Here is a 27,701-nt window from a genome sequence, read left to right on the forward strand (position 1 = left end):
AAAGGTTACTACAAAATATAACTACTGACAGTAATGCCTTTTGCCGAATTTTTATTTAAACAATTCTATAATTATTTTATCATGTAGACAGAACTTATGTCTCTAAGTTCTTTTTCAAGATCCTGTGAATTTTTTTTTTAATCTTGAGTTTGTGAGGGCAGTCACTTTCATATATGGTACTTATTCTAAACATCTCAACACAAAGCAAAATCAGACTTGAACCTCAGGATGCTTATCCCTACAAATTTCATGAATAATGTGCTCAGTTATCTTTCCTTCTCAGTAGTTTATCATTTATAGTGAAATTATAGAATTGGAGAATTAGAACTAAAAGGAATATCAAAGTCATCTAGTCCAATATTTTCATTTTACAAATGAGAAAACTAAGACCAAGAGAATTTAGGTAATTTGACCAATGTTACAATGAGAATAGGTAGCAAAGCCAGAATTAGAATCCAAGTCCACTAAACTCCAAAATACAGTGAATACAGTACTAAACCTGCAGTCAGGATGACCTGAGCTCAAATACAGAATCAGACACTCACTGCCTGTGTGACCCTGAGCAAATAAATCATTTAACCTGTTTGCCTTCCTGAAGAAGGAAATGACAAATCACTCCAGAATCTTTACCAGGAAAACGCTGTAGAAAGCATTGACATACTTTGGTCCACATGGTCATAAAGAATAGGACATGGCTAAAGGAAAAAAAAAAAACCTCCAAGTAGAACACACTTTCTACTGAATTAATATAATAACAACAATCATTAGTATCTCTGTAGTTTTAAGGTCTGCAAAGAGCTTTTATATTTTTATATACATATAAATATAAATAATTTCATTTGATCCTCACAACCTTTAGAAGTAGGTATTACTATTACCCAAAATTAAACAGTTTTTCTGAAACAGATAGTTAAGTGAGCAAGGTCACACAACTAATAAGCAAGTTATATGTAAACTTTCTGATTACAGATCCAACATTCTGCACTGCTTAGCTGTCTCTCACTGCATTAATCATTATAGTAAATTCCAAAGAGACAAACTGATTAATATCAACTACATTATTATGAAATTTACCAATATAAAAAAGAGAAAAGAGAAATATGTCAACAATATTCATTGTAAGATCCTACAGCTGCTCAATCTCAGAAACCCATATTGTAAAAGTTCGAAAATGGTTCAGGGTGTTATCTAATCTGCATTCATGTTTGTAAGGAGGGGGAAAAGCCACAAAATTCATGATAATTTATATTTCAGTCTACAGTTTAGGCAGGCACTTCAAGTCAGCAATATCAATACAAGTGGGAATCAATTGTCAGGAAAAGATTTCTAATACCCCAAAACACCCAAATCTGGATGGGTAAACTTTGCTTAATAAGCAAAAAACAGATGAAATATAAAAAGCCACTTGCTTCCTTGGAGCTTACCTTGTTTTTGATAATTCTGACAGTCCAACCATAGGTAAAAATATTTCTCATTGAAAAGCAGTCTTTATTTTTCCATGTAACAAAACAGTAATACCTTAAACAATTTAAAATAACTTAATGACTTTTAACTCTTAATTGTATACCTATCAATTTATGGTTACAAAAAGCTTCATGTACATTATGGAACTTGATCCTTACAAATGTGGTAAGACAATTATTATTTTCCTTTTAGTACCTTGAACTTGAACTTGAACCAGGACTAACTCTTAAATACCCCAAAACTATGGGTAAACTTAAAGGATTTGACACTTAAGTAAGCCCTTTGAACTTTAAATGAACAATTATAAAATTTTTAGAAATTAAAAACTTTAAAGATGTGCTCCTGGAAGCCATGGTTGTTTATTTTTCATTTCTTCACAGCCTTCTGAGGTAGATAAGTGCCAGGGTTGTAATCCTCTCAGTTTATAGAAAGGGAAATTGAAGCTCAAAGAGGTGAAGTGACTCACCCAGCATTACTTGGGTCCAAGTCTTTGAGCCTATATTCCAGTTCAGAACCACTGATTTCAAGTTCGCCAATGCTTCCTATCATCAATTCAATACCTGTAAGGAAAATTCCTAATGGATTTATCACCTAAAATGTTCCTGGTGGATTTATCACCCATTATGCAGTAAGGAGAGCATATGGGAACATATTAAAATAAAAGACATAATAGATGCTATAACAAACATCACAAGAATAATTGGGCAGGAGATTAAAAGACATTCTTCCAATTTTTCATTATACATAGAATTCTTTCCAAACTTTGAGGAACTATATAAAAATGCTACCTCAAAGGCATGTGAATGTGTGCATATTTTATTTGGGCATCAGAAGGTGCTTGTGATTTCCCTATTGTCAAGAACGTCTGGCATAGAAATTACCTCTCTAATACAGATTAGCAACTTGGCTGTAACTTAGCTTTAAAAGAGGTGCCCCAAGAAAAGTGAGGGGTGCACACATTTTCATATATGTATAAACTTGAAAAAATTTATATGAGCTTTTGGTTACAGATACATACATTTCCTAGAATTCCAGAAACATTAATAAATCCCATCAAAAAGGGGAAAAAGACTAAGTAAATTTGGTATGCTTCTCTTTTTAATGTCAAAAAATGCTATGGACATCCATACGACAGTAGAAATACCATTGTATTCTTTGACTGAGATTATGACCAAAAGTTACTAATGAGAAGTTAGAGGTGCTTTAAAAATAGATTTGTATTTCATTAACCACAATCCTATCAACATACATTTTGTTTAATCAGAAGGCATGTTTACAAATAAATTTGTAAAATGGTTTTCCATGTAAATTCTACATGCAAAACTTTGCCAAAAAACCTTCCTATAACTTCAATTGCAAATCTATGGCCTTGATCAAACTACTATATGAAATGCATACCCTATCCCTCTCATAAAAGCATGAGTTGTTTTCTCTTTCATTACAAAATTTATCACTCTTTGTTTCTATCCCACAATTTGCCTAACTTTACCAAGAAAAACCTAGACTTTTTCCTGAAGCTGTCATGTTTCATATTTTAGAGGATATTTACTATTTCAAAAACGTTAAAAGAAAGAAAATGAAAGGATATTTAGATAATGTTGTATCAGATATTACTATCATTATTAGAGGCATTTCAGTGCAATAAAATATAGAAATGACTCACTAAATACAACTACAAATTTTGTTCTGAAACTCAAGTCAAAATGATCGTCACTTGACCACAATGTCATTAAGCTACAAATAGTATTAGGCTGTCTCAAAATTCTTAATTTCTCCCTAAATGGCATTACTAACAATTGAGTCTACCAACACAAAAAAATACTTGAAAATCAACATATAATTTGCCCTATCCAATGGCCCTTTAAACTGAAATAACCCTTGCCTTTGTTCTTGACTCCATAATAAAAATGGGATTGCCATCTGAAGACAATTTAAAATAGACTTTCCAATAGTCAACAGCAAAGATCACTCAAATAAAAACAAGGGTGACCAATTTGTACATTAAAATTCTTGTAGGCCATATGCTAATTTAGTTTTTAAAATTTAAAATTTTATTGTTAATCATTTTCCAATTACATTTTAATCTGGTTTGGTTTTCATTGGTAGTATTGTGAGCCTTGTGTTTGACACCACTAGGTGTAGACAACCTCTAGCTCTAAATCATGTCTTTGATAAAACAGTATAAACAACAGTAAAATGCCTAAAAAGAATTACACTGCTTTTATACCAGTGTTCAGTATCCATTCTAGTGCATTTCCTTATGAAGATAATTTTCTGATTCAGAATTTAAAAGGAAACATAACAATTATAGTTTTTGCATAGAAAATAACTTTTTGGATTCTTCTAAACCAGACTTCAGAATGTTATTTAACAGAAATTACACTTTGAATCTCAGATTTATATTAAACTACAAAAGAATATCCCCCAAAGTGGGATATTTTTCTCTTCTTAAAGCAACTTACATTATTGTCATCTACTATTCACACTGAAATCTACATATTGCCATAACAACTTTACTCAGTTTCTTATGTCTTTCCTCCACTCAAAAACTATCTTTTGCCCTCACACTATTAGTTTCCATATTTTGTAAATTCTATTTCCATAAACTCGATCCCCCCTTTAATCTACTGCCATAGTCTAGGTCAGTGATGGTGAACCTTTTAGAGACAGAGTGCTGGGCCCTGTCCCCAACCCCCAGACCTAGTACAGTGCCCACCCACCCCCAGAGACTGTGTGCCATGACCTGCACCCCACCCCCGTGCCAGGCACACCCCATCTTTCCATTACTCTACACGGGAATGAGAAAGCACTCCCATTGGACTGCTGAGCAGATGAAGTGAGGAATGTCCTCAGCAAGTGTAGAGAAGGGGAGGGGAGTAGTCCAAGCACTCCCCTCCCCTCCAGCTCTGATGCCAGTGAGACATCCACCATACCCACTGTGTGCTCCCATTGGGCTGCTGGGCAGAGGGGTGGAGAGGTGCAATGGAGAGGGGGAGGGGAACAGCTCTGCCAAGACCATCTCCCTTTCTAGTAACAAACTCTGGGAGAGGGGGGAACAGCCACATGCCCACAGAGAGCACTCAACATGTCATCACTGGCATCCATGCCATAGGTTCACCATCACTGGTCCAGACTCTCATTGCCTATACTTAATTTTTTACAGTAACCCTTTAATTGGTCTCTGACCATCCTCTATCCTTTATCCAATACATTCATCACGTCTTGACAGTCTAATCTTTCTAATGCACAGGTCTTTTGACAAAATATGACTGTCAAAAACTTTTAATGCCGATAAAATCCAAACTCTTTAATGTGATATATTTGTTATTGCTTACTATCATTAGGGATATTAGAATTTAATAAAATATAGAAACTACAATCATTTTAATACAACTGCAAAGTTTGTCAAAAAACTCCATCAAAACTGTCTCCATTTGACTGTAGTACATTCTGCTATAAACAATAAACAGATAAAGTTTGATATAATGGGAAAATTCACTAGCTCTGGAGTGAGAATACCTTGTTTACACCTAAGCTTTACCACTTACTACCTGTATTTTCTCAAACAAAGCACATCACTTCTCTGGATTCCTCTTCTGCAAAATAAGGGGAGTGGATCAGATGATTTTTAAGGTCCCTTTCAGTTCTAACGCCTATGATCAATCCTAAGAAGCATGGTTATGTGACTTCCTCCAGTTTGGCAGCACTCAAGAAGGCTTGAAAAAAGTAATCCAAAGGAAGCAAGGGCTTCACAAGCACAGTGAGGGGAAAAAAAGAGTCCTGGATTTGGACCAAGAAACAGCTTCAAATTCTACCTCTGCTATGTACCTATATGAGTTAGGATATACCTGAACATTATTTTTCTGTAAAATGGGGAGCCTTAACAAAATGACCTCTGCAGTGCCATCCAACTCTTAAATCTGTGATGCAAAGATCCTCTATAAACTTAGTCCAAATTTTGCAACTTTATCATATTTTTCCCATTAGCAGATCAGATAATTTTTCAACATATGAGCACACACATACAATGTCTTGCCTAACTTTGTCATTATGTTGTTTCCCTAGAAACAGCTCAGTGCCCACCCACCACATTCCTTTTGAAATCCTATCCATCCTTCAAGGACTTACTCAAATTCTACTTCTTCCATGAAAATCTTCCCTCATTCTTTTAATTCTGGAAATTCTCTTTTCTAGGAATTTTCACAACACTCTGTACCCCTCTTACTTATATTTTATGTTAACTATGGTTTTTATAGATAGAAATTGATTTTTTTTAAACTAAACTGAAAATTATTGAGGCCAGGGACCTTGAATGATCCATCTTAAGAAGCACAGTTTTGGTTTCTTTTTTTTTGTACACAGTACCTAGTAGTAGTAAATATTTCTTGAAAATAAGCTTTTAAGTGATAACGAATGAAAATAATTCATGGAAACAGTTTACATATTTCTACATGGCATTTCCAAGCTAAGAAGTATAAAGTAGACTTTTGCTTTCAAACTCAGAATACTTAAGTGAGTAGTTCTATCTGAGATTGAGGGCAAATTACTTAATACTATGCTACACTAAGCTGCTTGGCTGGTACATAGATAAATTAGCTTAAAAGGGTTTGTCTATCAATACACAAATAAAGATAACCTCTAAAGCAATTGTGTCTAAACTTTTTAAGTCAGGTACCCCAATATGCATTTATTTATAGATTATTCATAAACTACAGCTAAGTACATTATAAAAATACACAAAACTATGAAATAAACAACATTTTATTAACAGTACAATTCCTGCCACTGTGGCAAAGGTGAAGAAAGGAAAGGGACATGTAGGGTTGGAGACTGAAACCAGGTAGAGAATGTCTTTCTGCACATCTGTTTGCCTAGCAAGATGTATGTGCCACTGACTGCAGTGGAAACCAACAGGGGAAAGAGAAAAAAAGTGGCAGGTGGTGGCTACAAGTGGACCGAATGGCTGTGCTGCTCTAAATTTGAATATTTTCTTTTCATATACTAAAAGAATGTTACATACTCTTTGCACATGCACATGACCACAATCCCTACTTTGAAGACTTTTCCTTTCAAGTCCCTTACAACTCTAGATTGCAATTTCTCCATTATTGCCTCTACAATTCAATATTGTACTAGAAATGCTAGCCATAGCAGTAAGGGAAGAAGAAATGGAAGGAATTAGAATAGGCAATGAGGAAATAAAGCTATCACTCTTTTCAGATGTTTTGATGGTATACCTAGAAAATTAACCAAAATATTAATCAAAACAATGAACAACTTCAAATGAATGAACAACAAACAACAATGAGCAACAATCAAAGCTGCAGGATATAAAATAACCCCACTTAAAACATGGGCATTTTTCTATGTTACCAATAAAGCCCAACAAGCAAGAGACAGAAAGAGAAATCCCTTTTAAAATAACTGCAGACAACATAAAATACCCAAGAGTCTACCAGCCAAAATAATCCTGAGAACAAAACACTTTTCACATAGTCAAGTCTAAGAAATTGGAAAAATATTAATTGCTCATGGGCAGGCCAAACCAATATAATAAAAATGGCAATTCTTCCTAAATTAATTCACTTATTCATTGCCATGTCAATCAAACTACCAAACTACAAAAAATTATTTCGCTAAGCTAGAAAAAATAATAAAATTCATCTGGAAGAACAAAAGACTTAGAATATCAAGGGAATAAATTAAAGGAAGGTGGGCTTATCTGTATCAGAACTCAAACTATATTATAAAACCACAATCACCTAAACAATCTGGTTCTGGCTAAGAAATACAGTGAAGGACAAATGGAGTAGATTAAACACTCAACACACAATAGTAAATGATCATAGTAATCTAGTGTTTGATAAATCCAAAGATCCATGCTTTTGGAAAAACTCACTATTTTACAAAAACTGCTGGAAAAACTAGAAAATAAGGAGGCAGCTGGGTAGCTCAGTGGATTGAGAGCCAGTTCAAATCTGCCCTCAGATCCTTCCTAGCTGTGTGACCCTGGGAAAGTCACTTAAACCCCAATGCCTAGGCTTTACCACTCTTCTGACTTGGAACTGTGGAAGAGCCCTAACACCTGAGCCTTATGTTGGAGGATACTGGGATATAGTTCAAATTGAGAGAAATATCTGATAGGTTTGGAAGTTCAGTCACTACCACCAACAGAGCAAGTCAGAGAGATATCTGGACTATTGTCCTTCTTTCTTCTGCCTTCAAAGTCACCATAGAAAACAGCCTTCTTCCTTCCTTCAAAGCAACAGGGTAACCAAAGTCCACACAGCAGTTGGCTTTGCCTCCAACTGTTTTCCTGGTAACATTCCAAATAGAACCTTCGTTTGACTGACATCAGCCTCCACTGCTTCTGTCTTTTTCATGCTTCCCAATTTCTCTGTTCCACAGAACCAATACATAGTATTGATTCTAAGGTGGAAGGTAAGGGTTTCATAAATAAACAAACAAATAAATAAATAAATAAATGAGCTGGAAAATAGCCAGGTAGAAATAAGGTATAGACCATTACCTCATGCTATATACCAAGGCAAAGACAAAATAAAGGTTTTAGAAATGAAGGGGGACACCAAAAACAAATCAGGAAAACACAAAATAGTTTATATGTCAGACCTACAGATATGGGAAGAATTTAGGTCAAAACAAGACATAAAGGACAGATGTAAAATAGAAAACTACATTAAATTAACAAGTTTCTGCACAAACAAAATCATGCAATCATGGTTAAAAGGCAGATAACTGGGGGGAAATCTTTATAGTAAATCTCTGATAAAGATGGCATTTTTCAAATACATAGAGAACTGAGTTGAATTTATAAGAATATAAAACATTCCCTAAATGACAAATGGTCAAAGGATATGAACAGGCAATTCTCAGATGAAGAAATTAAAACTACCTCTAGTCATATGAAAAAATGCTCCAAATCACTATTAATTAGAGAAATGAAAATTAAAACAACTCTGAGATAAAACCTCACACTCACCAGATTGGCTAACATGACAAAAGGAAAATGATAAAACATTGGAGGTGATGTGGAACAATTGGGACATTACCGAACTGTTAGGGGAGCTGTGAACTAATATAACCATTCTGGAGAGCAATCTGGAATTATGCTCTTAAGGGCCATAAAACTGGGCATTCCCTTTGCATACACTTTGAGTAGGTCTGTATCTTAGAGATTAAAGATAAGGGAAAAGAACTTGTTTGTACAAAAATATTTTTGCAGCTTTTTTTTGTGATAGCAAAGAACTGCAAACTGAAAGGATTTCTATCAACTGTGCAATAGCTGAACAAGTTGTGGTATATGCTTGAAATGGAATACTATAGCACCATAAATGATAAATAAGATGATCACAAAAAATCTGGAAATGAAGTGATGCAAAATGAAGCAAGCAGAACCAGGAGAAAGTTGTACACAGTAACAATAACATATGATAATCAGCTATGAATGACTTAAGTATTATCAACAAGGCAAGGATCCAGGACCATTCCATGGCACTCATAACAAAAAAACTATCCACTTTCATAGAAGGAATAAATGAAATCCAAATGTAGATTGAAATAAACCATTCTTCACTTTTATCTTGTCAACATGGAATCTATAAGACCCCAAACTTGTAACCTAGTAAGATCTGATGAACCCCAAATTTTGGGACTAGGTTGTAAGTTGGAGACTCCAAAGCTTATACTTATTCCCTGTTCCCATGAGAATTCACCCTGAAGGGAATCTCAGGCTGGTAGTTTCAAACTGAATAATGGACCCTAAGGTAAATGATAATCCCCAACAGGTGGGACCAAGCCCAAGCCAAGTGACTCTTTGTGCAGTAGGCATCCCAGTCTTCTAAACTGAAGGTCCTGAGTTGGATCCTCAAAAGGAGGATATAAGGAGGGTGTGATACAATGGGAGAGGTTTCTGGAGACAAGAAGAGTTACTTGGCTTGGGCTTGGCTCCACCTTACTGGGATTGTCTTTTCCTTGGTGTCCATTATTTAGTCTGAAACTGCCAGTCTGAGATTCCCCCTTCAGGGTGGATTCTCACAGTAACAGGGAATGGGGAACGGGAACAGGGTAAGTACAAGATTTGGGGTCTCCAACTTACAACCTAGTCCTAAAACTTGGGGTTCATCAGATCTTACTAGGCTACCTGTTTAGGGGCTTCTAGATTCCACATTGAAAATCTCCATGCTGTTCTGTAGTGTAAGTAATGTGTCATTTCACAACATGGCAAACATGGAAATGTATATTACATTATAATATATATATATATAACCTATATCATATTACTTGCCTACTTGGGGAGGGGGAGGGCTAGGAGAGCGAGAACAGGGATTGCAAAATGTCAGAAAATTTAAAATTGTATCAACATGAAATCTGGAAAATTTTAAATGAAAATAAATTACATTTTCTTTGCATATTGCAACAGAGAATAAGTACTTTATGCAAAAAAGTCTCCCAAATGATCTCTTGTAAATTCAGGTAGTCTTTTTATATTAAATGGGGGAAGGAGAGTATACCAGGATAGTCTCTACTCTTCTATATAGGTTCAATTTTAAAAGTTCAAAGCTAAGTGAAGAGGTAACATCAAAATAGCAATAAGACAGCCAAAAGAATTCTACTTCTTTACACTGCAAAACCATACATATTTTAGTGCAAAATTAATTCAATTGACAAACATTTTAAAAAACAATTAAAATGTTACAAGGAACTGTGTTAGGAATAAGTGATACAAACACAAAACCAATAGAATTCCAGCTTTTAAGGAAATTATATTATACATTATCTAATCTCCATTTTCTAGTATAACAGTATTAATCCAAATGACTAATGCCAAATATAAGAAAATTCAATTCCTGCCTTCACCTTACACCTTTAAAATTATTTTTAACCATTCTTATGGATAAAAATCCTAATATTTTTGCCTTAATTTACCTAATGATTAAATATAACTCATAAAAATGATCTAATAAATAGTACATCATAGCAAGTAGTTTACCATATTAGACTGCTTCTAGAACTTGAAAGTATCAAACAATTTAATATAAGCTAAATTCTAGTAGTTTAAAAGAAAATAAATTAGAAAATAGAATTAAAAGAAAAGGAAAAAAAGAAAAAAGGATGAAATGTAAGCAAGGTTACAGATGAAAACAGCTGAATCTCTGGATTTTAGGCAATCCACATCATGTAATGGAAAATGTTTCCAAGTTATCCTATTACAGGGGAAATAGTCTTAGAATTAAAGCCTCTTCCAGGGAGCAAACATAAATAATTACTTAAACCCTAATATTTAACATTTATAGCATTAAAGATAAGAAAAGAGTTGGATATGGGCACTGAAATTAGATTCCCTTATTTTAAAAGTTCTCCACACATTTCTAGAGTCTGTGAGACCTAAAAACCCTCTGTGAGAAAAAAGTAACAACAAAATAGGGTAAAACAATACCAAAGCTACTAATTCCTTTTAAAAGTTATGCTGCTGAGGGCAGCTAGGTAGCTCAGTGGATTAAGAGCCAGGCCTAGAGATGAGAGGTCTTGGATTCAAATCTGCCTGAGACACTTCCCAGCTGTGTGACCCTAGGCAAGTCACTTAACCCCATTGCCTATCCCTTACCACTCTTCTGCCTTGGAACAATACACAGTATTGATTCCAAGATGGAAGGTAAAGGTTTCAAAACAAAACAAAACAAAATAGCACCTAATCAGCCCAAACATTAAAATGTAAATTGAGAAGTATTTAAGAAAATAAATAAAAACAAACAAATATAGCTAATACTACATTTTGAAACTAAATCAGTACATGGTCCAAAGGAATCCTTATGCACAGATTAGTGGACCAATGCCTCTATTTGAGTTTGACACCACTGATTTAAATCAACTTCATTTTACAAATACGGAAACTGAGAAATAAAGTACTTAACCAAATTCAAACAGGTAATAAATGGTAAAATTAGAATCCCAACTCAGATCTTCTGATTGCAAAACTGGGATTCTTTTTACTGGACCAGGCTGTCTCCAGTAAAACAATATTTGTCTCTTATTTGTCTCTCAGATTATTCAGTAACAATCTTCTAGTCTGAATTAATGTAATTTCCTTAAAAGCAGGAATTCTGCTATTTTTGTGTTTGTATCATTTACATCCAATACAGTTCCTTGTAACATTCTAATTATTTTTAAAATGTTTGTCAACTGAATTAATTTTGCACTAAAGTATGTATGTTTTGCAGTGTAAGGAAGAGGTAGATACATAGAATATGGTTTCTATGTACAAAATGAACATTCAGTATATATTCTTCTCTAAATAAGTAACCCTAAAATTCCACACTTGAAAACTAGCTATAAAATTATAAAATCCATTCATTTCAAAGTATCTGAAACCCAGAGTCACAGATTTTTCATATCTCTGTGTGTTACTCTTCCAGGCCAACAGCACTTTGTCCCAAGAATCGAGACAGCTCAGTTATCATTAATCAAATAAGCATCAATCAACCTGTACAAGTAAAATCAGGTCCCAGGCCTCTTATATGCTGTGCCACCAAGCTGCCCTAGGTGAATTAAATTCTTATTGTTTATAACTGGCAATTTTAGGAACTAAGTTCTCAATTTATAAGTAAAAAAGGTAGCTAGATTGTAAAAAAATAATAATTTTTTTCCTATTTGCAGTTAAATTGAGCTAATATTGACTATTATTTATAAAGTAATAAATCATTTTAGTTGCCCTTTACCAATAATAGTTGACATTTATATAGTGACTTAAGGCTTGCAAAGTGTCTAAGTGTTCTCAAATGCCAAAGTACTCAAATATCAAGATTTAACCTCAGCATCACCCAGTTCAATTTGTAGCAATACACAAATGCTATTTTCAAACTTTACTATTAATTTCTATTCATATCCCAATTATGATAAAACTCTACAACTCATTTTAGAGGTTCGTTTTTGTAAAAAACATCCTTAGGTAAATTTAGAAAATTTTGAAGAATATAAAATGTAAAAATGATCTTTCAACTATTATTTTCAGTTTTCAGAAGACATTAACAATCTTAAAGTAAAAGGTCAAAATTGCATCTCAATTCTTTTCAGACGTAGATATTAAATGCAAACAACAAAATCCTAATAATTTCTACTTATGAATAAAAATTTTTTTCAAAGTTATTGATGGAAACAACCAAGACAATTAAGAAAAATTTACATGAGAAAATGTGAGTATTTTCTTTAACTTCTTTTTAAGCTAACCTCAGAAAAATAACCTACATATTTATCCATCAATATTCTTTCAACATTCATCAATCACCTACTCTGTGCAAGAACTGGAATTATATGGTGAAAAACAAGATAGTACCTGATCTCAAGAGGATGACAATCTATCTGGAAAGGAGGAAAGAAGAGGGGAAGTAGATGAGACATGTACACATATTAAATTGGGTTGAGACCTCACTGTTTTAGCACTGTTTTACTTTGCAGTTTTGGGAAACAGTATAACAACTTGGATTGAAATTCCAGCTTTACAGCTTACTTATATGACCCTGGGCAAGTCATTTCCTGTCTCTGGGTCTCAATTTCTCCTCCTGTAAAATAAAGAGGTTAAACTAGATAAACTCTAATGTCCTTCCCAGTTCTAAATCCTAGGACGGAAAGAACATTTCCTGGAGGAGGAAGCATCTGAGTTGGCCCTTCAGAAAAAAGAAAGATGTCCACAAGGAAAGATGTGGAAGAAATGTTTGAAGGCACACAGGCATATTATTCAGGTTACAAACAAATAGAAGTTTAGTTCCACTAGCATGTAAAGTGTTTGAAGAGTAGTAGTATGAAACACAGCCTAAGGGGTTAGCTGTTTGTCTTATTTGACAAGGGAAGGAGTTTGTATTTTATCCAATAGGCAACAGAGAGCTACTAAAGCAAAGTTTCTTAATCATTTTTGCATTATGGTAAGCCTATGGAGCCCCCTTCCTAAAGAATCTTTAAGTATATAAAATAAAATTACAAGGGAAATCAGTTATATTGAAATAATGGTTATACAAATGAAAAAAAGAAAAGAAAGTTCAAGGACTCTAGGTTAAGAACCCCTGAAATGGGACAGCTAGGTGATTCAATGGATAGTCGCTTGTCTGTTCCTAGCTGTGTGACCCTGGGCAAGTCACTTATCCCCAACTGCCAAGCCCTTACTGCTCTTCTGCCTTGGAACCAATACTTAGTGTTGATTCTAAGATGGAAGATAAGGGTTTTAAAGAAAAAACCCTGAACTAAATGGTATTGGTTTGGAAAGTAGCCTGATCAGACCCATATATGAATATCAATTTGGCAGCTATGAAAAGGACTGAAAGAGAAAATAGAAGCATGGTGACCAATTTAAAGAGAAATATATAATATTCCTAGGTGGCACAGTATATAGAGCACTGGACTTGGAATCAGTAAAGCCTGAATTCAGAACCTTACTAGCTGCATGGCATCCTAGTTAAGTCACTTAACCCTGTTTCCCTCAGTTTCCTCATCTATAAAATAAGCTGGAGAAGGAAATGGCAAACCACTCCAGTATCTTTGCCAAGAAAGTCCCAAATGGGGTCACAAAGAGTCAGAAACCATTGATCAACAAGTAATACTCCAGACAAAGAATGAAGGTCAAGATAATTTCTTACTTGTCTTAAAGTTCATATATATATATATATATATATATATGAACTTTCATTCCTAGAAGAAACTCAGTGTAGCTTTGCATCTGTTCTACAACTTCTGGTCTTAAAGAAATGCCTGTAGCACTGAGAAGTTAAATGAGTTGCCCAGGGTCTCACTGCTAGTATATGTCAGTGGAAGACTTGAACTTGTCTTCCTGACTCAAGAGGCAAGATCAACATCTTCCATGCCAAGTTGCTTATTACCACATGGATAGCTATCATTGAAAACTCAACCATTCCTGCCTAATTATATTTAAAACTCTTCACTGAGATAAAGAGACAATGCAAACTCTAACTCAACATTCTCTAAACAAAATTTACTTATCCTATATACTAGTAGGTACACAAGTAGGATAACTTGTTATTTTTATAATTGCGGAGATATACCCTTGACAAAGGGACTGCTGGTCAGGGTTCCCTTTTCCCTAGAAGAGAGTTTGATACTGAAATAATGACAGTTTGTTCCTAAGCTGACCCTACAGTGGCCTTTTCTCATGTGTTCCCAACATTTTATAATTGCAAAATTTATTTTATGTAGGTTAGATTTCAATAGGGTTACCACAACTTGTTTCTGGAAGAGAATACTGAATGGATATTAATGTTTTTTATAATTAATTACCATTAAAACATGTCCACAGGCAGCTAGGTGTCTCAATGGATAGAGTCAGGACTGGAGTCAAGAGGTGTCTCTTGATACTTTCCTGATAGCTGTGTGACCCTGGGAGTCACAACCCCAATTGTCTAGCCCTTACACTAAGCATTGATTCCAAGGCAGAAAAGTGGTATCAATTCTAAGATGAAAAGGTTAGAGTTAAAAAATAAAAAAATTTTTAAAAAGCTTTCCTCTCAGACATAACTCAGAACCCAACTCTCTTTCCTGTCTTTCTGCTGACTAAAATGAGGAACTGAAAAAAACAAGAAATACTATCTGTAGGTCTGGAAAGAATAAAACCTAGAATTTTTCTGATATCCAATCATCCTATTTTTGTCAATAACATAAAACTAGATGATATGTAGCTTTATATGATTTAAGAGTACTTTATATCACTATTACAAGCAACTCTTAAGCAGGAAGCTCAAGTACTATGATTTAACTTCTACAAAAGAAGAAACTGGGCCTTGAGAAGGAGCTGTCTTAAGTCACATAATGATAAGTAATGATCTAGAAAAAGGGACTTTCAATTCAGTACTGTATACTTTAAATGCTTTCTAACTTCAACTCCCATTACTTCCTCTAATGAATTCACATTGTCCCGTTAGAGGGGTCTTCTCATTTGGTTGTCAGAAACCTTTTCCTTCTTCCTTTCTCATCTACAGTACTTATCTGCAGGTTATTCCCCCCCCAGCATTTCTTCTTCTTGCCTATTCAAATCTTTTCCTTGCTTTAGTTCCATGTCAACAATGTAGTTTAATCTATTCTAGCCCTTATTCAACAAATGTATTAAATCCTATGTGGAGAAGAAGTATGGCATAGTAGCCTAAAAGCAGAACAGCCTGGGTTCAAGTCAACCTCTAACACATATTTGTGGTGTGACTGAAAGTGTCACCCTCTCAGTGCTGTTGGCAGCTCTCTAAGTCTTTAAGTTGCAGCCAAGGTTCCAACTTCTCTTACCTACACAATCTCCCTCAACTAAAAAAATATCAGCTTAGTTCAAAACTTAGAGACTGGACAGCTAAGTGGCTCAGCAGATAGAATACCAGACCTGGAGTCTGGAGAACCTGGATTTAAATCTGACCTTAGATACTTCCTAGCTATGTCACCCTGGGCAAATAACAACTCCAATTGTGTAGCCCTTGCTGTTCCTGTCTCAAAAATGATACTAAGAAGGTATGGGTTTAAAAAAAAACCCTGAGACATATCTTTGATTCTTCCTTCTATCCTCTCCTCCTTTTACCCACCTCTAGAGTCTGCTGCCAAGTCCTATTGATCACACTTCTCCATCTCTATTACTTATTCTCTCCTTTCCATTCCCACTACCACCATCTTAGTTGAGGACTTACTACTGTTACTCAGAACTATTATAATAGTAACATGGTACAGTGGAAAGAACAGTGATTCTAGAATCAAAGGACCCACCCTCAGAAGCTTACTATCTCTGTGATCTTGGGTCAGTGCCACTTCTAGCTCTAGATTTTTTAAATAGCCTTCTAACCATCACCACCTTCTTCTTTCCAGTCATCCTACATACTACTTTCAGATTAATTTTCCTGATGCTTTCCAAATGCTTTGATTATATCAATGGCTCCCTATCGACTACTGAACAAAGCCCATATTCATTAAACTTTCATTCAAGGGCCAAAACAATCTAGTTGCTATCTAGCTATTCAGCTATCACAATACTTCTCTTTACCTATTCTATGCTTTTCCTTCTAAACTGAATTACTTACCACTCCTGCAACTCATATCACTTTTCCTATCTTCTTAAAACATTCTCTAAAATAGAATACCATCCTCTGCCATACACTTTTCCAAAAACTTTCCAGCCAGAAACAATCTTTTTCTCCTTAGAGTTCTCCTTGTATATTCTTTGAATATGTCCTATATATTTCTATTCTAGTTAGCATTATAGTTTATTTGGGTTACCTAGCTTATTGTAACTTCTGTGAGGACAAGAACTATATCATTAATTTTTATAAATAAAGTCTAGCACAATATCTCAGATATTCTTAACACATAGTAAATATCTGTTGTTTAAAGATATATCCATTCAATGAGAAGTCTAAAAATGCCAACCTAAGGAATAGGGGTGAATAAGAAAATACATTTCTATAAGGAAAATTTCTAAGGCGTTAGTGTAAAAAATAAAGTGGAAGCCAAGTGGAGCCATTATAATGCTATAATAATAATACAGGGAAAGCTACATAGCAGTGGATAGTCAGACATGGAGTAGAGATGACCTGGATTCAAATTTGACCTCAGACACATCCTACCTATGTGACCCTGGGCAAATCATTTAACCCCAATTGCTTAGCTCTTGCCACACTAATGCCTTAGAATCATATTTAAAATTTGGAAAAGGTAAGGGCTATTAAAAACACACATATTTCTCAACTGACTGGAAATGGAAAGAAAGGAATGGATTAGACATGTTATTAGCAACTTAATTCGGAGGAAGAGGTCAAAGATAACTTACAATTTTGAAAATGGATGACAAGGACAACAAAGATACAAATAACTGAAGTGGGAAAGCTAAAATTAGGAAGGTCAGAGTTTGGAGAAGAGAATAATTTCTATAAAGTACTGGTATAATGTGGAAAAATGGCAACTAATTTATATATTGCTTTATGGTTATGAAGTACTTTATGCACAATGTTCCCACTTATGGTTGCCATAGTTCCCTGGAGTACAGTATCAAGTTCTACTCCCATTTTACAAATGTTGGAACAGAAGTTTAAAAAAAATTGAGAGACTTACCTAAGGTCACAGAGTCATCAGGTGGTTTCTAACCCAGGTCTTCTGATTACAATCCCAATATTTTTCCTAACATCATATTGCTTCTTACTTAAACTCTATACTCCACAATTAAGCATATGATATATACATCATATATGTATACATCATGTATACAAATACAGCAGATATGAAGAGAAAATTTTATGCAAATACATTTATAAAAAACATCTTAATTCTGCAACCTTTTCTAAATCTTAATCCTTAGTATGAATATTTAGAAATTTTAAGCAACAAAATATTCCAAGTATTAAAATTAGTATTTGGTTTATTTCACATAAAAGTAGAGTTTAAGTATCTATATTTTACATTAGGTCTTCATGTCAAAGGTAGAATCTCTCTCTGCCAAGATGACAAACAGCATCATCTTTAACATGATATTTCAATTCAACAAGTCTCCAGGTACTTAGGTCTTTTTAATCCTTTAGGAAGGAAAAAACCTCCACAAACTAGATAAGTTGATAGACTAGAAAGAACATGAGATTTAAATTAGAACATGTAGATTAAAATTTTGGTCCTCCCATACTGAGAGATCTTGAACAAATTACTTAACCTTTCCAGACTATTTCCTATCCATAAAGAAATTTTTAAAAAAGAGGCTGCACTATATGTCATATCTAAGACATCTACTTCTAAAATTCTAGAATACTAGACCTGGAGTCAGAAAGATTCGAATACGGCCTCAGATACTTGCTGTGTGACTCTAGCCAAATCACTTAATTCCTCATTGTCTCAGTTTCCTCACCTGTAAAATAATGAGGTTGGCCTTCAAGACTCCTAAGGTCACTTCCAGTTCAGTATCATAAATAGCTATTTTTGTATCATTTCAGAAAAGTCACTGCAGTTCTATTTAGAGTAACCTAAAGTTCCTTCTTAAATATAATTGGAACCTCAATGAGGCTGTAAGGACTGCATGTCTACTTCATACATCACTGCACTGTGCTGGCATTTGGGGATTATATTGAGTTATCTACATAAAAGTAAGAAGAAAGGGTAGGGGCTGGAAAGGAGGAAGAGCAAGAAAGGAGTACTTTCCTTAACATACCTTTCATATATGAGCAAAATGACTTTCAGAAACAATGTGAAACACATGTACTGCTATTTTCCTAGATTTAAAATGAAGTAGGTAAATAATGCACACAGAGGGCTTCCTACATTAAACAAACCACCTGCTCTTCTCCAAGAGCTTTTGACCAAGTAAAGTAACCTACTCCATTTCTTATTTGCTTTAAGAATTACAGAAAACATGGTTAATTCTGGCGTTTTGAGACACAATTTTTAGCATTTAAAAAAAACTTCTTAATTATAGAGGGAAGCATATCTGAATTGTCCCAATAAAGTCCTTCTAACTAAAATCCTATGCTTATATTTTTTCAGATTTACAAAAAAGGGTTAATTTTTGCAGCAGTTCCCCCCCTTCCAATGTCTTGTTTGCAACCTAAAATGAAAGGAAAAGGGGAAAAAAAGAAAGGGAGAGGGAAGGAGAGCACACAAGAGGGAGCCTATTACCACCTACTTTGCTGATTATGGATTATTTTGAAAGAGGTAAGGAAAAGAGTTCACATGCAGAAGGGGAATAGGGGTTAATGACCTGAACTGGCACCATCTAGATTAATATTGGTATTTGGGGGGAGGGGGAAATTTATTTACACTGCAGTGTCTGGGAGCAAACATGGCTGCCCCTACCCCTTTTAAATCTGAACAGTCTTCACTTCCTCACAAAATACATCAAATTATGTCCCAGCTTCTACCGATTTCCCACCCTTCATCCCCAGCCCCCAGCTAGAATATGGAAAGCAAAAACATACAACCCCCACTTTCACACAATAAAATCTATACCTCTTCACTCCAGAAGGATAACAGCACTATCTATAACCACTAGCCTCCCTGGCCTAGACAGAAACGGCAGGGAATATACAAAAATAGGAACAAAAGGCTTTCTCTTCCTAACACTTCATCACTCCCCAAACCCCATCATTTCCTCCCACGCTAAGGGTTTATCAATTCCTCATCGTTCATTTAATTTCCATCACTCTCCACCCCACCTCTTCTACACCCGCCCCCCCAGATGCCAAACTCCCCATCCCTTTATGCCCACTCCCTCAATCCCTTCTCCTAAACAGCCTTCCCTCCACTTCATTCCTTCCTCCCTCCCACGTAAGCCTTCCAACGCCTCTTCCCTTCCCCAACCTCGGGTACTACTCGCGAAGGCCCCTCCATTTCCCTGCCCTCCCCTCTTCCTATCCTACCCGCTCCCCCAGCCCCCTCCCTCTCCCCGCCCCCATCCCACCTCCTCTCTCATGGCCCAGCCCAGCCCCACTCTACCTCCTCTCCCCATCCTCCCGCTCCCAGCCCTCCCCCCCATCAGCCTCTTATTCAATCCGCTCCTCCCCATGGGCTTCTCTCCGTTTCTTTCCCTTTCTCCCTTCCTCGTCCCTCTTCCCCCCCCCCATCCCCAGCCCCGCTCGGGGTCAACCAGCCCCGGGTGGGTGTGGGCGTGGGTGGGTGCCAGCCCCGCCTCGCGCGCAGCGCCACTTTACCTTCAGTCTGTTCCATTCTAACCCCCCGGCCGTGTCAGTGCGATCACAGGAGAGACACGGGGGCCCGGAGGGGGGCCAGAGCGCGGGGCACAGCCGAAGCCGAGGGGGGAGGAGTCGGGGCCAGGCCAGGCCGCATGAATCCCCGGCCTAAATTTCCTCCACACCGGGTGCCGCTGCCATCGCGGCCCGAACCGTGGGGCCGAGGCCCGGACGGGTGTGGGGGAGGGGCAAAGGAGCTGCGGGAGGGGAGGGGGAAGGGAGGGGGAGGAAAGAGGGGGGGTGGGGTGGCTGCGCAGCCGCTGCTGCCGAAGAAGAGCCCGGGGCGAGCGGCGGGGCTGGCGGCGGCTGCAGAGGGTCTCGGGGACTCGTTCGCTCGCTTTCTTGCTCTCTCGCCGCGGTCTTCTTCTAACCCCCCTGTCCTGGTCTTCTTCGCCTTCGCCGTCGTCGTCGTCGCTAGCTCGCTCTTTCGCTAGCTCGCTCCCGCCGCCGCCGCCGCGCACAAAGTCCCCCCCACCTCTCTCGGGCAACGCCGCCACCGCCGCCAAATCCTCACGCGTTCATTGGCCGAGAGGCGCTGTGCCTGATGGGAAGTGTAGTTCGTAATGGGGCGGGAGGGAAGGAAAGAGAGCAAAAAAAAGGAGGAAGAGGCGAGTAGACTAGGATGGGGTGGGGTGGGGGTGGGGAGGAGGGAGAAAGAAGCGTGTGAGATTGGAAAGGAGGGAATAAACGAAAAACGGTGCAGAAAATGAAGATGTGAAGTGAGGGCTACAGCAAAGGAGAGGAATGATGGGAGAGAGAGCGAAAAATAAATTTTTTTAAAATGTTAAAGCTGCGGCGTTAGTATTAAGGAGAAGTAGAAGGGAAAAGGTTATTTAGTATCCTGGTTTCTCTTAGAAGATCAAAGACTGACTTTTTAAGGGTCTTGTCTCCTGAGGACACATTGTAGCAATGACCTGTTCTTTTGATAATAATAAATATTGGGCAGCTGAGAGATGAAAGGCATTGTAACAATGTAGATTCATTCAGTGTAGCTCTGCTCTAAGATTTCTGGGTAAAAGGACTGTCAGACTACAAGTGCAGTGTTAAGAGCTTTGGAGGATTAAACAGAATCCCAGTGCCTTCTTGAACTGTCTTCCCTCCAGCACCTGTCAGAGAATATGTCAATAATACTTCTATCATCTGGAGAGTGTTGATTCGAGATTTGAACATGAAGGAACAATCTCAGCGCCACCCCCACCCCCAGCAATGGAAGCATATTTGAAGTGGTTTGCCAGATTGTAATTGTTAGATGGCAAAACCTGTACCTCCTTTCTCTTTTCAGGAAGGCCTACAAACATCTCTTCTAGGGATTTAGGCCTCTACTGATTCTCTTCCTGCTATAACTATTGACTCAGAGACTTGTGGGTAGTGTGGAATACGTCAGCATCTCTACTATATCCTGGACTGCTTAGGGAACTCAGAGTTCAGAGAGTTCCATGCAGATCACGTAGCTTCTTTCCAGTTTGTTTCTCAGTGTGCCTGAGCTGTCAGTGCCCTCTACTGCTTTTTCTGTCAGACCCTGTCAGACCAATTGCTGTGTGAGAGATTCTGTTCTCTTACCCATCCTTAAATGTCCTTTCCTCCTTACTCTATGAAAATTATAGCACAAAAGAATTTCTTCTCTTTGCAATGAGTTAATAAACTTTGCAGTAGTGTGCAAGTTCATTATATTGACTGTAATTAGTAGTACAATGCTTGATAGTAATGCCTAGAAGCATTTGAATTCCAAAGGGACTGAAAGCAAGTCCAAAAGACATGAGCAACATGTACTGGTCTCTTGGAGAAAACAAAGCTGACTATCTTGGAAGACTTGTACTGCTGTATCTCTGCTGCCATTGCAAGAATACCCTGGACTGTAATAAATGACCTGAACACCACTCAGCAAAACAAATAAAATGAAAAGTTTCCTTCCAATCACTCTCTTTAGAGAATTACTTAATATTTATTCAGTATTATCATCAAGGATATGTAAAAACAGAAATAGAAGTGATCTGTGTAATACTTAGTATTCATGAAATAGTAAAAGACAGGAGAATGTCTCTAAAGCATTGGATAGATCCTCCTAAGAAGGATTTATATAAGGGTAAAGATAAGAATCTTAATTATTGAGTTTAGTAAGAAAGCATGGATGACTTTAGATCTTCATGTGAAGGATATATTCATATTAATGAAGTACTCAAGTATTTAGATTTAGAGTACTGGTTTTCTGAAGAACTAGACTCCTTTAAGAATTAAGATGAGAAATGATCAATTCTATTACAGAAATTTCATTAGTAGTTATAAATTTCTATTATCAGTATTTTTTGTATCTCTAATATGCCTTGTATTAAAGATCAATGGTCAAAAAGTATTCTTAGGACTCAAGATAGACGAGTAGTGATTTTTTTTTTTGACTTATTGCTTGTGGTCCTTTGGGATTTGCATGCCTGGTACTATTCCATTAATTATGATTAATATTAATAGAGTCTTTAACCCTTAATCATTGCATTGATACTACAGAGCATATGGGGACTCAAAAAATGCTAACCAATAGTTTGGGGTTTTTTGACTAGATGTGTAATTTCTTCAGTATAGTGAGCTCCTAGAGAGAGGAAGTCCTATGAATTCAAATCTGCACCTATTTTGCAATATACTGTCTTTAGAGAGTTGACTAAAACACTGAGAGATTACATTGATTTGCCAGGGTCACACAGCCAATGTGCCTGAGGCAGAATTGAACCCAGGACTTCCTGGTTTCTAGGCCAGCTCTATATACTATAACACTTTGTCTCTCAACTAGTAATTCTTCTAAATACATACATACACACATACTTACTGTACAAATACTTTTTAGGATAGAAGCAGATAAAATAGATAATCTCAGAAAAAGAACTGCAAAATTAGTCTTTTAATCTAGGAAGGCCCTTTTTTTTGTTCTTTATTTCTTTCTCTGGCTTTACCACTCCTACTTCTTGTGATAAACTGTCATCTCCTTGCCCTTAGATTTTTACCTTTCAATGCAATCTGGTAATTAGCCCCAAGAGATTTCATCTTAAGTTATGTTTCTAATACTTCTGCTGACAACAGAAATTTGGAAATGAAGGTTGTGTGGAGGTAGTCTTTTGTCTATAGGAAGTACAGAGATAATTTTATTTAGTCTTTTATCATTTTTAAGGTTAATGGACTTTAGATGCAATAGTTTACAGTCCTCGATACTTAGCATCCTATGAAATCCCTGAGTGACCATATTAAAAAATGAGCAGGATAATACCCATAGCTAGGATGAAAAGGATTATGGGAAGCAAGAAATTTTTGCTTATATTCCTACTAACTAACTAACAACAACAACAACAAAATCTCTCTTCTAAAGAAGGAAATGTATCTCTCTTCCTTAGAGAGGAGGGGAACTATGGATAGGGAAATACTAGATACACTATCACATATAGCTGTGTCAGTTGGTTTTGCTTAACTATTTTTCTTTGTAAAAAGAAAAGCTTACAGTCGGGAGAGGGTCTGTGTATCTGGAAATTATTGTGATATAAAAAACAAAAGGTATCAAACTTAAAAAAACTTTTAAACATGCTATTTAAAAGCTGCTTATATACCTTGAAACTCAGAAAATTCTTAAATTTAACTGCACACCTGACTTTGTATAAATGGATTGCATTAAAGGAAGCTTAAAGGGCAAAGGAAATGTGTTGGATCAGAAGCAAAGATATTCTCTCTTCATTTTAAGATGAGATTGCTTGCTTTTCCTTTTTCTACCAATATGGCCATAGTGGAATAGAAAAGACTTCATTTCTCTTTAGCTTATCCCCCACAATTCAAATGTAGACGTTATGGCCTTGAACAGACTGGTAAAGCCCCCTCAATCCCTTTTCTGATGTGTTCAATTACCTTGACAAGGCCAGACTTTTCATATAGCATAAACTTACCTGGTCACAGGTACTCTACATTAAGGATGATTGACTTATTCACATACAATTCAGACACTTGAGCTATACCCTTGTATTTGGCTTCTACATTGGAGGCAAAAAGATTGACAGGCCTGGAGCTGAGAGGTCTTTGAAGCTATTCATATACACACAAATTCAGGTACCCAGAGGGAAGCTTATTGAGCAAAGTAATTCCACCAGGAAATCACAAGGTCAAAGAAAGGCAGCAGTCAAGCAGCACTGAGTTCCTGGGAACAAGCCATAGGAATTTGAGGCCCCATCAAGAGGCAGAATCTCACAGAAGAGTTCCTTGACCAAATAATCCCAGTGTAGCATTATAAGTGTGTTGTGTTGTTTAGGTCAGTGAGGGAGGAAATAAGGTGGAAATAAGAACTGTCTTAGTTCTCTCTTCCCCTTCACCTCCCTTCCCATTTGAAGTGAGAGATCAGGGCAGATACCTCATCATTTTCTGCCTGACTGCTCACTTGGACTTAGCCTTTGGCTCCAGAAACTCATCTTCCTCCAAGACCAAGTCAACACTAAAACTTATCTGTCCTCAATACCTCTTGCCCCTTAGATCTCTCCCTTTCTCTGTCTGAGGAAGGTGGAAGTAGGGGAGGAGGCTAGGGCATATACTTCATTATGCTCTCATTCAACTGACCCTCTTTCTCTTCCCCCCTCCTCCTATCACTCTTTATAGATCCTTTTTTTGTTTGTTTAATTTAGACCTTTAGCTTCCATCTCAGAATCAGTACCATGTATTAGTCTCAAGACAGAAAAGCTATAAGGGCTAAGCAGTGGGTTAAGTGACTTGCCCAGGGTCACATTGCTAGGAAGTATTTGAGATTAAATTTGAATCCAGTACCTCCCATGCCTAGGCCTGACTCTCAATCCATGGAGCCACCTAGCTGCCCCCCAGGTCCTTTTTATAAATTGTCTTCATCCCTTAGATTGTGAGTTCCTTGAGGAAAGGGGCTGTCTTTTGCCTTTCTTTGTACCCTCATTAGTAAGCACATGCTTGTCACAGAGGAGGTGCTTAATAAATGGTTATTGACTTTTTTTAATGTAATAGGATATAAGTCTTTTAAGGCAATGTGGTACAGTAGAAAGGGAACTGACTCCAGAGTTAGAGGATCCAAGTTCAAATCCTGTCTCTGACAATGACTACACAAATAACCTTGGGTATTTTGAGCCTCTGCTTCCTCATCTATAGAATTGAGTAGATGGAGGGGATAAAAAGCAAAAGATAAAATTAAGTAGGACTAGATAGTTTCTGAAGTCTACTTTATTTCTAGATCTATGACACTTTGTATTCTTTTTGTCACATTAAATAAATCCTCACCTACCTTGTTAACCTGATTGTTTACAGGGGAGCTAAAGGCCATTTCCCTTTTGTTGTGGAGACCTAGGCAGAAGCCACCCAACGTTCCCCACAAATTCACAACAACCTAAACCAGGGGTCCCCAAACTACAGCCCACAGGCCACATGCTGCCCCCTGAGGCCATGTATCCAGCTCCCACCGAACTTCCGGAAGGGGCACCTCTTTCATTGGTGGTTAGTGAGAGGAACACTGTATGTGACTGTATGTGGCGGTTCCTCAAAGCAGTGTTGCTCACTTATAGTACTACTTCCAGTGACATAATCCTTTGCATGGCGCCTTAAAATGTGGTACCAGACAAAGGATTATGTGGCTGCACAACGGAAGATGTCAGCATGGTGAGCAGCGATCTGGGGAAGAGGATTTCGCACCGTGTATACAGCTGTCCAGTTAGGGATAGGTTTTTATAGCCTGGCCCTCCAACTGTCTGATGGACAGTGAACTGGCACCCTATGTAAAAAGTTTGGGGACCCCTGTTTAGGCCCTAAACACTTATTTCTGAAGTGGAAATACTAGTTGGGGACACAAGTCAAAAAGATACTCGGTGAGAACCCCCTCCCTCTCTCCCCCAGATGACCCCTCCTCCCCCATTTAACTCAATCTCAGTAACTCTCAAGCTTTAGTTCTAGGTCATAAGTTATATATATATATATATATATATATACAACAAACCATTTGAGTTTCCACTATGAATAAAGCATTATGAATTGGCAACTGAACATGTTTACCTTGAGCTGATTTAGAAATATTGAAGGATTTCTAGTCTAGTTAGTTATATTTGCATATCATACACAGTTTATATTTCCTATGTGGTATTCCCCTAACTTATTCTAAGTAGGTTGGATTTGGGGGCCTATTCTGGAGGTTTTAGGTTTAATTAAGCCTGTTAAGCTATACTTCTAACATGTTCATAAGCCCCCACAGTATGCTTCCCATTAATAATCAGACAAGTGAGGCAAAAGGAAGACATACAGTAACCTCCATTCCTCTCACCCTTAGCACCTGAAAACAGATCTAAAAAAATAAACCAGACACAATCCTGATTAGAAAAGTCAAGACAAAATCACTGAGATATTTTTTCTGTCTTAGATCAGAACTGAGAGACAGAGAAGATTGCAGATGCTTAAGACAGAGTCTAGCCAGAAATGTACTGTGTAGAACATTCCAGCACAAGAAGAGATTTGCACCAGAGCAAGAAGTCCCACATCCAACATAGAGGGCCCTAACTCAAGTAGTATACAGGAATAGATGCCATCTGGCAACTCTGTTGCTCTCTTGTTCACCTATTAATATTTACAGATTCAAGGTGGATTGATAGGACAGCCTGAGATGTCATTCTAGACTGAGTAGTCATGAGTCCTAGGCTAGACTCTGTACCAAGCAAAGCGTAAATTGAGAAACATTTGCTATGAGGTTCTGACTCCTAGGGGCAGATCTGATTCTTAGGTCCAATATCAAGCCTGGTTTGAAGCCTACAAAGGAATAACTAGGGCAAAAGTCCTAGACCAAGGGGAAGCTTACAGTTCCATCAGCCTGAAACAGCAGAGTTTTCTAGCTGGGCAACAGTGCCTAAGTACAGAAATAGTATAATAGAAATCCAAATGGAGAAGAGATGAAGTGAAAGTTATTGTTTTTTTAAGAGTCAAAAATGCTTTCATTAGTTAGAGCACTAGAGGAAAAATTATAAAAGAAATGAGACCTATGGAAGAGAAAGAATTGGGAAATGAATTAATCTCTTGGCCTAAGAGACAATAAATTCTCTGAAAATTGGAATGGACTAAATAGAGGCTAATGATGTCACCAAACAAGAAGAAATAGTAAAGTCAAGTAAAAAGACTGATAAAATAAAAGAAAATGTACTCATGATGAAACATACTAACTTCCTCCTGATAAGAGACATATGTGTGTATATATACATAAATAGTCAATGTCAAAATATGCTTTTGCTTCACTACAGATGCTTGAAAAAGGAGTTTTATTTTTCTTTCTTAGAGAGAGAAGGTAGATGTGGATTTTTGCTGATTGAAGAAAATAAAATTTACTAGAATCGTTGGCACAAAATATCTCTCAAAAAAAACTGGGGTGTATTCTCCTTTATTATGAAAATAATAAGCATTTACATAAATGCTTACTATATTAACAAGCTATGCTAAGTACTTTACAACTATCCCATTTTTATCCTCACAATAATCTTGGACTATTAAGTTCTGAACTACAGTGAGCAAGGCCAATCA

The 27,701-nt window shown here is 36.9% G+C and overlaps 1 protein-coding gene across 6 annotated transcripts in view; it reads right to left on the reverse strand.

The window, feature by feature from the left end:
- The window catches only part of NSD3 (nuclear receptor binding SET domain protein 3), a 179,070-nt gene that overhangs the window by 140,336 nt on the left and 11,033 nt on the right, over positions 1-27,701 (reverse strand). For 5 of the 6 annotated variants that reach the window (XM_056813517.1, XM_056813515.1, XM_056813516.1 and 2 more), the window contains exon 1: positions 20,136-20,715. The exons of the other annotated variant lie outside the window; for it this stretch is intronic. The gene's annotated coding sequence lies outside the window, so the exon portion shown is untranslated. Of the gene's footprint in view, positions 1-20,135; positions 20,716-27,701 lie in introns of those variants that run through there. 6 annotated transcript variants of the gene reach the window in all.

The sequence above is a fragment of the Monodelphis domestica genome, chromosome 1 (genome assembly GCF_027887165.1).
Source record: "Monodelphis domestica isolate mMonDom1 chromosome 1, mMonDom1.pri, whole genome shotgun sequence".
Classification (NCBI taxonomy): Eukaryota; Metazoa; Chordata; class Mammalia; order Didelphimorphia; family Didelphidae; genus Monodelphis; species Monodelphis domestica.